General features: G+C 40.3%; 1 pseudogene; it reads right to left on the bottom strand.

Moving 5' to 3' along the window:
- Positions 1 to 3,568: 3,568 nt before the first annotated feature.
- LOC100397614 (homeobox protein SIX4 pseudogene) lies at positions 3,569 to 5,258 on the bottom strand (annotated as a pseudogene).
- Positions 5,259 to 12,583: the final 7,325 nt, after the last annotated feature.

Genomic DNA, 12,583 nt, shown 5'->3' with positions numbered 1-12,583 from the left:
CAGAGTTTAAAACATCTTTTGTGAAATGTAATTCTTTTCCCCATAGCTTCCTTGAATTATTTTTATTATGAGATGATCTGTCAAAACATTTTAGAGAATGAAGAACTTGTGGCTATGTTCTAATGCACTTGTCTAGCAGGTAGCAAGGCAGGCTGCCACACATGCCCAATAATCCAACTTTTAACATGCAAGATACCAGCCATATACAGAGTGAGTTAAGGTCAGTGTGCAATTTAACTATGGATTCTTACCTATGGCTATAATATCTACCTGCTTTTCATAACACTAGAAAGGCACTGAAACGTGTACGATTCAAGAAGTCTTTTCATTACTATAAATATACGTGCGATATAAAGCAGTACAACACAGGTGCTCTTGCTTGATTGAGGAACAATTGCACCTTCTCTTTAGACAATAGACTGTTCTTTACTAGATTTAACTAAGAGCTAAATGCCAAATTCTGGCTGATAGAGTGCATAGACAGGCTTACACCAAAAATCCCACAGCCAGCAGCATGGGTTGGGTTTTGCAGGGAGTTATTTCCCCCTATTTTGATCTTTAGGGATCATTAGAGGGTCATTTGCAGCATCTTCAAGCATTGGTTTATGTAAGAGGGAAATTCTGCCATATGAACACCAAGGGTTCTGTGTCTGGCCCCTGGTGTGGAAAAAGACATTTGCAGTTCTGTGCAAGGAGATCGCGGGGTTTACCTTACTCCATTCACATATACGTGGACTGCATACCAACTGGCCTTTATTTTATTGAAAGAATAGAAAAGAACAATAAGTTCTTTACAATACGCATTGATTCTTACCTGGTATATTGTATAGCTATCTGAAGTAATTGTAGGGTTATAATTACATCATGGTGGGTGTATGAATAGGTTTCCTAGGTAAGTCTTAAGTCTTGTGCTATCTTTTCTTTTTCATAAGGGAGAGAAGAAGAAGAACGTTGAACAAAATAGAGGCTTATTATATTTTGGGGAAACATATAAAACATTTCCAGTTATACATATGTAGCATATATAACTTTAAAAATCTTCCCATTTCTCTTATTGAATGAGTACTTGAAAATAATTAACAAACTCTTGATATCTGCAGCAATCAAGTGGAAAACACCATTTTCATGTAAACTACACTACAGAGCCATGTAATTAATCTCAGTAACAGGATCAGCACACACCCAAAGAAAAAAGAAGCTGTGTGAGCAGTAGTAGAATGGAAAAGAACCCTAAAACACCTGACTTGTAGAACAAAACAAAAACATGCAGTGTCAGCTGTTTAGGAACATTCACCAATTCTATAAAAAAATGATGTCATTCTTTATCAAAATGATGAGAGAGGAATTCTTCATATGGTTCTTCATATATACTGCAAATTCAATTTGTAATAACAAAAGTTAATCCCTTATTCAACATGCTTGGTTGATTGACATGTAAAGAACTAGAGTGGGCTCTTTGTTCTAATCATTAAAAAAAAAAAAAAAAAAAAGCAAGATGTGGGCCGGGCGCGGTGGCTCAAGCCTGTAATCCCAGCACTTTGGGAAGCCGAGGCGGGTGGATCACGAAGTCAAGAGATCGAGACCATCCTGGTCAACATGGTGAAGCCCCCATCTACTAAAAATATAAAAAAAATTAGCTGGGCATGGTGTCGTGTGCCTGTAATCCCAGCTACTCAGGAGGCTGAAGAAGGAGAATTGCCTGAACCCAGGAGGTGGAGGTTGCGGTGAGCAGAGATCGCGCCATTGCACTCCAGCCTGGGTAACAAGAGCGAAACTCCGTCTCAGGAAAAAAAAAAAAAAAGTAAGATATGCTAACATTTTTACGTACAGCAACTTTATCTCTGAAGAAATTATTTTCTCACTTTTCTTGCTTTTCTAGAGACTAGACAGTAACTTTACTTACTACATAAATATATTCGTATTGTTACATCTGTGTTCAGAGTCCTGATAAAACTATAGCCACAGCTTACAACATTGTTAAACAAGCTTCTTAGAGAAACTCAAAATATTTACTTTTAAAGAAGACATGACAATATAGTGCAAACAACAGTCATGTGTCGGAGCGTAACAATTGATTCAAAACATTTAGAACTAAGTTTCAACAGCAAAGGATTTTGCTTAATAGAATTTACATATTTTCTTTACTTCGAAATGGTTTTCATAGTTGTATAATCGATTTTACATGGTATCTATAACTTTATTATTTTTCTTATAATGAAAAGTATCCACAATGATTAGTTGTTTATCCATTTGTGTAATAAATGTCATATATAATATTTAGTGAAACTTAAGTTCTTCAGATTTAAAGCAATTTTGTGGTGAAATTAACCTTGTTAGATAGAAAGTAGAAAAAAACCGTCAGTGCTTCTGTTGACACTTCTGTACCTTGCTACTAATAAAAGGCCACAAGGTAAAAAGGCACATAGAATTCCATAGAAAACATATTTAAATGAATTGGAGAGTTGCTAAAAAAAAAAAAGAAAAAGAACAAGTATGTGAAAAAAAGTAGCAAAATTCCAATATTGGGAGTTAGATTTCCTGTTTCAGTGTTATTAATATTGACCTTAATAGATTCCTGGTAAAAATCATTATTTAAAAAATCCTACAAAAAGTATAACTTTTTTGGAAACAACTATGTTCCTTTCCTGTTCAAACAATAAAAATAAACAGTAAGAAAACATTTCTTTTTCAGTTCATAGCGCCTGAAGAGAAACATATACAGTATAAATGAAATTCACCGTAATTACTCAAATCCTGCTTACAGAACAGATATGTGTACATTCATACTGAAGTTGCAGAGTTTTTAGTGGAGTTCCGAACTTTCTCAGCCACACGGAGCTATTAGAAACCACATTTGGAAATGTGCTGAGACAACCGAAGACTTTCTTAAACAATGCTGAAAATGAGAGGTGTGTGTGTGTATATATATATGTATGCTACCTAACTTTAAAAATACATACCATTTGGCCGGGCGCGGTGGCTCAAGCCTGTAATCCCAGCACTTTGGGAGGCCGAGGCGGGTGGATCACGAGGTCAAGAGATCGAGACCATCCTGGTCAACATGGTGAAACCCCGTCTCTACTAAAAATACAGAAATTAGCTGGGCATGGTGGCGCGCGCCTGTAGTCCCAGCTACTCGGGAGGCTGAGACAGGAGAATTGCTTGAACCCAGGAGGCGGAGGTTGCGGTGAGCCGGGATCGCGCCATTGCACTCCAGTCTGGGTTACAAGGGTGAAACTCCGTCTCAAAAAAAAAAAAAAAATACATACCATTTATGTTTCTTAACCTTTTCAATGCCTGTGAAGTAAAAGTAAACAAAAACTATTGTATTATTTCTAATGGTCTGCAGCTATCTTTAATTTTCTATGTTAGGCGTACACATTTTTAATTTTAAAAACTATCAAGTTCCATTTTGACCTTAGAGTTACATTGAGTCAACTAAATGATTCACTTTGACTTGACACATTTCACCTTGTTCCTTTGTTAACATCTATTTAAAAGAGAACATTATAAGTGAACAAAAAGGCTGCAATAATGCAGTTCTACGTCTGTGTGATCTTCATGCAGATCACTCTAAAGTCTCTCGTATGCATATACTTGCGAAACTAGAGTGTTTTCCTCTAAATGGGAAAATGTGTTGTGTCCTCGAGGCTTCATGAAAAAATTTGCCGCTGATGCCAAAAAAGAGGTGAGGAGGAAATAAAGTTTCTAAGTCTTGCATGTCTTCATCAACTGGACAGTCTGGAGCTTGGCAGGTGCTATTTTGTCTGTTTCCAGGTCTCCACAGACAGTATCAACCGTGCCCTCTAGGACAGTCTTGGATTTAGACTCTAGCATCATTAAGCTACTTGCTGCTTTGCTCTCAGAATTTGTTGAGAAATTCTCTTTCATGTTAGCTACCAATTGCAGAACCAAACGATGTTCTCGGAAAAATCCTGATATACTGCTGGGGAGGGGTGACCTACCTGGTCTTCAGCTGTAGGAACTATTTCCCCAAGGGCAGCCTGAGTCATAGGGACTGACATTAGGTCTTGACCAGTAATAAGGGAGCAGTTCTGAAGAGTTGCATAGTGTTGCTGACAGATGTCACAGTAGATTTGCTTGCCCCCAGTGCAGACGTTGGCTGGCTATCAGCAATGTCAGGGTTTAGCTCAGTGGGATTTAGTAGTGCAGGGGGACTGAGGGAAAAACTGTGAGTTGGAGATACATTAACTAACGAGGAGGCCAGTGGATGGAGGCCACTCCCCGAGATGTTTTCAGAAGATAGGTTTGCATTTACTTGTGCATTCTGATTGATAGGCATCAACTGAGAAAATACCAGGCTCCTCTCCAAGCCTTCCTGTTTCACAGATCCTATAGTCTGGCCTGAATTAGGAACCGTGTATACCACTGCACTGGGAGCAAGAGAGCTCAAGAAAACCTTTCCTTGCTGGATTGTGGCCGACTCACTTGTAAATGTGCTCCCATCTGAAATGCTTGAACTTACTGAAATATTACCTTGTGAAGCTGCCACTGACAAAGGGAGCAGCTGCAGTGAAGAGAATCCAATGTTCCCATTAAGGAACTGGCTGTTTGCTCCAGAATTGGGGACCTGGACAATCCCATACTGGTTAATTTGCACTGGTGTAGTAAAAGTCACTACAGAGCCCCCATCCTGGGAAGCCACAGTTTGAATGCCTTCTCTTTTCACCTCAGTGCTGGGTATCAGCCCTGGGAGTAAGACAGGGACACTGGGGCTGTAAGATGTGGTGGCTGCTGAGTTAGCAGCAGAACTCTGGAGCACTTTGAATTCCTTCACATCCTGGGAGGTAGACCCCAGTATGTCAGTCATGGATATACCATTGCTCACAGTTTGATGACATTTTTGGTGGGTTCAGTGCCACTGCCTGTGTATTTCCCACATTTAATCCATTAAGGATAACTACACTGGGTCCCTGAATAAAAGAATTTCCATTAAGGAAGACAGGTGAAGTCCTTGTGGGTACCAAGCTGCCATTCTACAGAACTCCGGAAGAGCTTAATGATATCTTAGCATTTCCAATTTGTTGCATATGTACTGGCTCCATATGACCAGAAAGGCTGAGGTTGGTGATGCCATCCGATGAACTGGGGAGTGGGTGAGGAGATAAATCTTCATGTCCCTTGCTGGATTTATCTTCAGTGCTGGGGTTACCATCTGACTTACAGGGGTGCAGGTGAGAGGTAGATCCAGAGAGGGGCCTAAACCAGGCACCTGGGCTGGGGGCAGGGTGTGGAGTTTATCAGGGTTGGGGGGGACAGAGAAGAGAAAACCATTTTTTTACAGTACAGAATGTAAGCACAAAGATTAGGCATGAGGCATCTAGATGTTTCCTAGGAACTCAAAAAATTGTGTAAAACTCATGAAAGCAAATACTGCGAAACCAATGCTATCCTAAACTTGAATACCATGCTCAAAGGCTGCTGCTCACTGCCCACAAGTCATGTATAGTTCAAAAATCAGAACATGCATGTTCTGATTATTTGCGATTGTTTGAAAATAAAGTAATTTTGAAGGCTTTATACAGTTTTAACCTTGTATCTAATCCTAATAGAAAAATTTATATTTTAAGAAAAAAATTGAAATTACAGTTTTATAAAATAAACACATGCATAATCACGTCACTACTATATAACCTACATTAATTTGCAAAGAGAGTAAAACTTTCTACTGGAGATTATGATGTTGGGAGTTTATCCTCAGCCTCTAAAACACACACATACAAAAGTAAAATAATTATTTATTGAAAAATAACAATAGGTAACTCTCCTAGTTAAGAATAAGCATCTTAAAGAAGGGGAGGGGGGAATCTTTCTGAGAGCAGTTATTAAGCAATTCCTCTTTAGCCAAACTTCAAAATACGTCTACGTTTCTGGAATATAAAAAATTTTTATTTTGAACATAGTTGGTGGAAGGCAACTTTGAAACAGAAAACATCTAATGAAAGTTGCCTCAAACTTAGGAAAGGTCTGATCTGTAGCCCCGATAACAAGCAGCCACACAGAAGTCGTTTTAAATCTAGACACATAATCAATGACCACTAGCCTGTTTCCCCAACCAATCAATGTCAGCTGCTTGCTTCTGAAAGATAGCCGGTCTGAGACAAACCTGCTTTAATCAGCATGCCTGGGAATGCCAACATTTCCACAACTGTTGTCCTCCGATACCTACACTGCAGCAGGCAGGTGGTGTCAAGCCACTCACCTGTGAGAGACGGCCAAGCTTTTACCTTCCCTCTTCCCCCAAACAATGTAAAAGATCAGTAGCTGCTTAATCAGAAGAGACTATGCCTCGCGAGAAGAGCTTTCTTTCTTACTATGAAAAGCAATAAATTCAAACTTTGTCTTTTCATATCAGATATTAAAGGCTCATGACCTTTTGAAAAAACATTTACATTTATTGCATTTACCACCCTATATTTTATTATTCCTAATAAAAATAAGTAAAGTTTGCAACTCCTTTGACTCATCTTACCAGGAGAAGTCTGTGGGGGGAAATTATGGGAGTGAGGCTTATTATTTAATAGTACAACAGGGTAACTATAGTCAGTAACAATATAATTGTACATTTAAAAATACCAGACTATAATTGGATTCCTTGTAGCACATACACACACAAAAAATGATTGAGGGGATAGATACCCCATTCCCCGTGATGTAATTATTTTGCTTTGCATGCCTGTGTCAAAACATTTCTTGTGCCCCATAAGTATATGCACCTAAATCTACCCACAAACATGTTTTAAAAATTGTTAAAAGTAAATGAAAAGGAAATATGATTTTGTGAGTACAGAAAGTTTGATTTCAAAGACATCAGACCAAAGTGGCATAATTATGGATGATTTAATTTCCTTCTTGTTCATCTGTATTTTTCAATTATTTTATGATGATTATAAAGTTTTTTGTTTTTGTTTTTTGAGATGGACTCTCGTTCTGTCACTCAGGCTGGAGTGCAATGATGCAATCTCAACTTACTGCAACCTCCATCTCCTGGGTTCAAGCAATTCTCCCTGCCTCAGCCTCCTGAGTAGCTGGGATTACAGGTGGCCACCACCATGCCTGACCAATTCTTGTATTTTTAGTGAGATGGGGTTTTACTATGTTAGCCAGGCTGGTCTTGGACTCCTGACCTCAGGTGACCTGCCCGCCTTGGCCTCCCAAAGTGCTGGAATTACAGGTGTGAGCCACCACACGTGGCCAATTATATAGATTTTTAAAACTATATACATATGACATTTTTTAAAAATAGTGAAACCAAGATACTAAATAATAAATTCATAAAATTATAGAACTAAAGGAACCCCTGAACATTTCTAAATTATATGTTTACTATAATTTTGCTCATGCTTATATAATAAAAACCACAGAAAAAATAAAAATTTCCATGGCCATATTTTTTGCTCTATACCAGTACCATGCTGTTTTGGTGACTATAACCTTGTAGTATAGTCTAAAGTAGGGTAATATGATGCCACCAGGTTTGTTCGTTTTTGGCTGAGTATTGCTATGGCTACGTACCTATCACCCCCAGAGCCTAAGGGAGAAGGAGACAGCAATGGACAGAAACCTGAAAGAAGAATGATGTAGGGAAGATCTCCTTAAATAGGAGCAAGGCTCCTACTGAGGGATGCATCAGTCTCAGTGAAGGAGCCAAAGTCTCCTACCAGACATCAGTTTCCTTCTTTACTGTGTTCTTTGGCTAGAGAAGCAGAGGACTGGAAGCCTACAGTCCATCATCAGAGCAGGGAGGAAAGGAGGGAGAGCTCTTGAGGAGCCCATAGAAGATATTCCAGGCCACATGTAGACTGCAAAGGGGCCAGAGGAACAATGGCCCTGAGTGTGATGTGCATTGCATAGAGAAGGCAAAAACAGTGAAGAAAAATCACGAAAAATGTGTGTGGATCTGATTTATGAATCATTAGCCAGAAGCATTTGCAAATATTTTGTTGTTTTTTCTGGTTAAGTTAAACAAAAAAAAAACTATTGTACAAATGTTCAGAAGTACATGTCTTTTTATATAAACTGAAAAAAAAATACTATTGTACAAATGTTTAGAAGTACATCTCTCTGCACAAAAATTTCTAAGGTGAAATGCATTCACCATGCGATGTAAAATATAGAGGGTTAAATGATTTATTGTCCTTGGGGTATATACCTAGTAATGAGATTGCTGGGTCAAAGGGCAGTTCTGTCTTATATTCTTCGAGAAATCTCCAAATTTTTTTTTTTTGAGGCAGAGTTTCACTGTTGTTACCCAGACTGGAGTGCAATGGCACAATCTCGGCTCACCGCAACCCCTGCCTTCTGGGTTCAAGCAATTCTCCTGCCTCAGCCTCCCGTGTAGCTGGGACTACAGGCACGCACCCCATGCCCAGCTAATTTTTGTATTTTTAGTAGAGTTGGGGTTTCACCTTGTTGACCAGGATGGTCTCAATCTCTTGACCTCGTGATCCACTCAGCCTCCCAAAGTTCTGGGATTATAGGCGTGAGCCACCCTGCCCGGCCTCCAAATTGTTTTTACAGGGACTGGAATAATTTACGTTTTTACCAACAGGGCATTAGCTATCCTGTTTCTCCACCACCTTGCCAGCTTCTGTTATTTTATGACTTTGCAATAACAGCCCTTTGACAATTGTGAGATGTGTGAGATGGTATCTCACTGTGGTTTTGATTTGCATTTATCTGATGATCAGTGATGCTGAGCATGTTTTAATGTTTCATGGCCACTTGTATGTCTTCTTTCAAGAAATACCTGTTCATGTCCTTTGCCCACTTTCTATTGGGGTTATTTGCTTTTGCTTGTGGAGTCAAGTTACTTACAGAGTCTGGATATTAGACCTTTGTTAGATGCATGGTTTGTAACAAATCTACACATGTAAGCCCTAGACTAAAATAGAAGTTGAAATTATTTTTAAAAATAGAGAGTAAAAATCCCAGCACTTTGGGAGGCTGAGGCAGGTGGATCATGAGGTCAAGAGATCGAGACCATCTTGGCCAACATGGTGAAACCCCGTCTATTCTAAAAATACAAGAAAATTTGCTGGGTGTGGTGGTGCACGCCTGTAGTCCCAGCTTCTAGGGAGGTTGAAGCAGGAGAATTGCTTGAACCCGGGAGGTGGAGATTGCAGTGAGCCGAGGTCGCACCACTGGACTCCAGCCTGGTGCCTGGTGATGGAGTGAGACTCTGTCTCAAAAAAAAAAAAAAATAGAGAGTAAATACTGATAATGTAATGCTCAATACTTACCAAATACTTCTTATATTCGATAAGCACTTTCTTACTCAATCCTCATGCAACTCGAGGAGGTAAGTACTTTGATTTTTCCCTATTTTGCAAGTAAATTGTCTGAGCACAGTTGTGACACTTGACCAACATCAGTGGCAGACTGGGGTCTGACAGCAGCCTGTATAACCTGGGACCTGAGCTGCTGGACTCTGTCGAGTCTCACCTTGGAGCCGGCCTTTCTAGCTCTGTGGCCAGAGGGCTCTGGCCCAGCCATCTTACAAGTTGTGCAAAAGCCTGTAGTGAATCACTCATCTTTCTCATGATCAAGCACTTTCAGAAAGCATCAAAGGCAGGCTCCAGGGAAAAAATCACTTTAAAGTCCATGAAGCATAACTGCTTTGAGATTGTGGTGAATTATATGAGGCCACCTCATGACACTCTTCCCGATCGTCCCTCCAGTGGAGAGGGCCTTCCATAGTGCTGAATTTTCTGAGACGGTCTCTCCCCATTCTCTCCAATAAACTGGGTCTATTCCATAGAGCACTTAAGTTAATAGTACCTGATGACACTCTCTGAGGCTTTCAATGAAATAAAAATGATTACAAACTAAGTGGGGCTGCCTGCACGCTTACAGGGAATCTACATACACACTTGACTGGGCTGTTACCAGTTGTTAGAATTTATTCATGCATCATGGCAGGAATGAATACAGGAAGAGAAAATATCGGGGAATGAAATGGGTTGAGATGCAGATGAACGGTGAGCATGGATGTGGGGTCCTGCGTTCTTTTTGCTCCCACCCACAGCCCAGAGCCCTCTCCTCCCTCCCACCTATTCCCAGGAACGCCGCTGAAACATTGTCTTTTTGACAGTTAATTGAAGGCTGGCTTTATTGGCAGCACCATCCACGAAATTAAGCAGGGAGCTGAAAGATGGAGGTAAGAAGCCTGCCATCTGGATTTCCTCCAAGGAGCGTTTGATTCTTATTCTCCTGTCAGATGGGCAAATCTACTTTGAAATGTCTGGGAACCGTAACCATTTTGCTGTTCACTGCTGAAGGCACTGAAACACTGGCGAGCATTCCAAGAGACAGCCGGATGGAACAAAACATGCCTCTGACCAGGAACGGAGGGCTGTGGAGTCCAGCCACACCCCTGCTCCAGAAGCCTGTGACCAGGGCCAGCCACTTGCTGTCAGACCTCAATTTCCTTGTCTGAGAAATGGAGATGACTGAAGCTGCCCTGCTTTCCCATTTTACAGGCTGTTCTGCTGACTGAGTGAGGTAATGAGAGAGAGAAACTGCTTTGAAAAATACAAAGTGAAACACAAGCCTTTAGCCCTACTACCCAACCCTGATTTCAGAGTTATTTTGACCAAGAGGAGTGGAGGAGTGAGGGAGTAGCTGGACTCTATCCTGCCTGCCTGCCTTCTGAAATGTCCCAGCTGAGACACTGATCTCGCCAAGCCTCAGATCTGTCGGCAATAAGAGCAGGTATTGAACATCAGTGAGCCTGTTTCAAACAGACTTGTTTTCAGAATGTAGTAACGATAATAAGGGCTAACTTCTATTAGCATACGTGCGATATACAAGATTAAAAAGTGTAAATCAATCGTATCAAAACACTCCCTTTTGTTCTATGATAGCTTCCAGCTTTCATACCATGCCTTTCCCTACACTGACATAAATGATTACAAAATATTTAGAAAATAGTTTTTTCTATTACTTACATGGTTTTGTGCATTTAATTCATTAAACCATCTAGAGAATATTTTTGTTCATGGTGTTGGGTATATAATCTAATTGCTCTAATTTAACTTTTCCAAAGTGGATAAATACGGTCATGTGAATTTACTCTTTTTTCCACCAATTCGAAATGTCATTTCTGTCACACTCTGAATTCCCCGCAGATCTGTTTCTGGATTCCTAATTGTATTCAGCTGATCTCTTTGATTGATTTCAGTGTCAATACTATGCCGTTGAAATTACCATAACGGTAATACACTGGACAAGGTATTTGTCATTATTCTTTTCTTCCCTGTGGAATGCTGCCATGTTTTCTTTTCCAGAGGAACGATAGCATTTGTCTCCTTCCTGGAACATATACCGATATCTCACATGCCATGAGCTGTCATTGTTCATAAAGTTGGCTTGGGTCCTGCCATCTGTAGGCTCACAATAGGTTGTTTCTTCTTTGCATGTTTCCACAAGGGAATAAAGGTAGCTTCATAACTGCTTGCTGGATGGAAAGTGCTCTCTGTGACAGCCAGGAGCCCGTGCCTTTTCTAAAGAGGAGATTCCATTTCTGGTGACATTGGCCTGCCCTGTGCTGGATTTTTACTGGCTTCCTCTTTAGAATCCAGCCCTCTTTATGCTGCCACACTGCCTGCCTGCCCTCATCTCTCAGGGTAGGAGTGGTGGACCTAGATTTCAATCCAATTATGCTGGCCCCAATATTTGGAATCAAAACAATTCCCTGCACCTTGCTGTACACCTTCGTTTCCTCATATGCCTGCTGTTTCTGGCTTTGGGTAATACAAAGTAGCCCAGCATTGGGCTGGTAACAGGTGCTTGTAGTTTCCATTTACTGCATTATTTTTTTAAAAATTTACTTATTATACTTAAGTTCTGGAGTACATGTGCAGAACGTGCAGGTTTGTTACATAGGTATACACGTGCCATGGTGGTGTGCTGTATCCATCACCCCATCATCTACATTAGGCATTTCTCCTAATGCTAACCTTCCCCAATCCCCCCACCTGTTATTCCTCCCCTAGCCCTCTACCCCCAATAGGCCTGGGTGTGTGATGTTCCCCTCCCTGTGTCCATGTGTTCTCATTGTTCAACACCCATTTATGAGTGAGAACATGCGGTGTTTGGTTTTCTGTTCTCGTGTCAGCTTGCTGAGAATGATAGTTTCCAGCTTTATCCATGTCCTTGCAAAGGACATGAACTCATCCTTTTTTATGGCTGCATAATATTCCATGGTGTATATGTGCCACATTTTATTTATCTAGTCTATCATTCATGGGCATTTGGGTTGGTTCCAAGTCTTTGCTATTTTGAACAGTGCCACAATAAACATACATGTGTATGTGTCTTTATAACAGAATGATTTATAATCCTTTGGGTATATGCCCAGTAATGGGATTGCTGGGTCAAATGGTATTTCTAGTTCTAGATCCTTGAGGAATAGCCACACTGTCTTCTACAATGGTTGAACTAATTTACACTCCCACCAACAGTATAAAAGCATTCCTATTTCTCTACATCTTCTCCAGCATCTGTTGTCTCCTGATTTTTTAATGATCACCATTCTTTTTTTTTTTTGACAGAGTCTTGC

Source organism: Callithrix jacchus, chromosome 22, assembly GCF_049354715.1.
Source record: "Callithrix jacchus isolate 240 chromosome 22, calJac240_pri, whole genome shotgun sequence".
Classification (NCBI taxonomy): Eukaryota; Metazoa; Chordata; class Mammalia; order Primates; family Cebidae; genus Callithrix; species Callithrix jacchus.
This window is presented reverse-complemented; position numbering and strand designations above follow the sequence as displayed.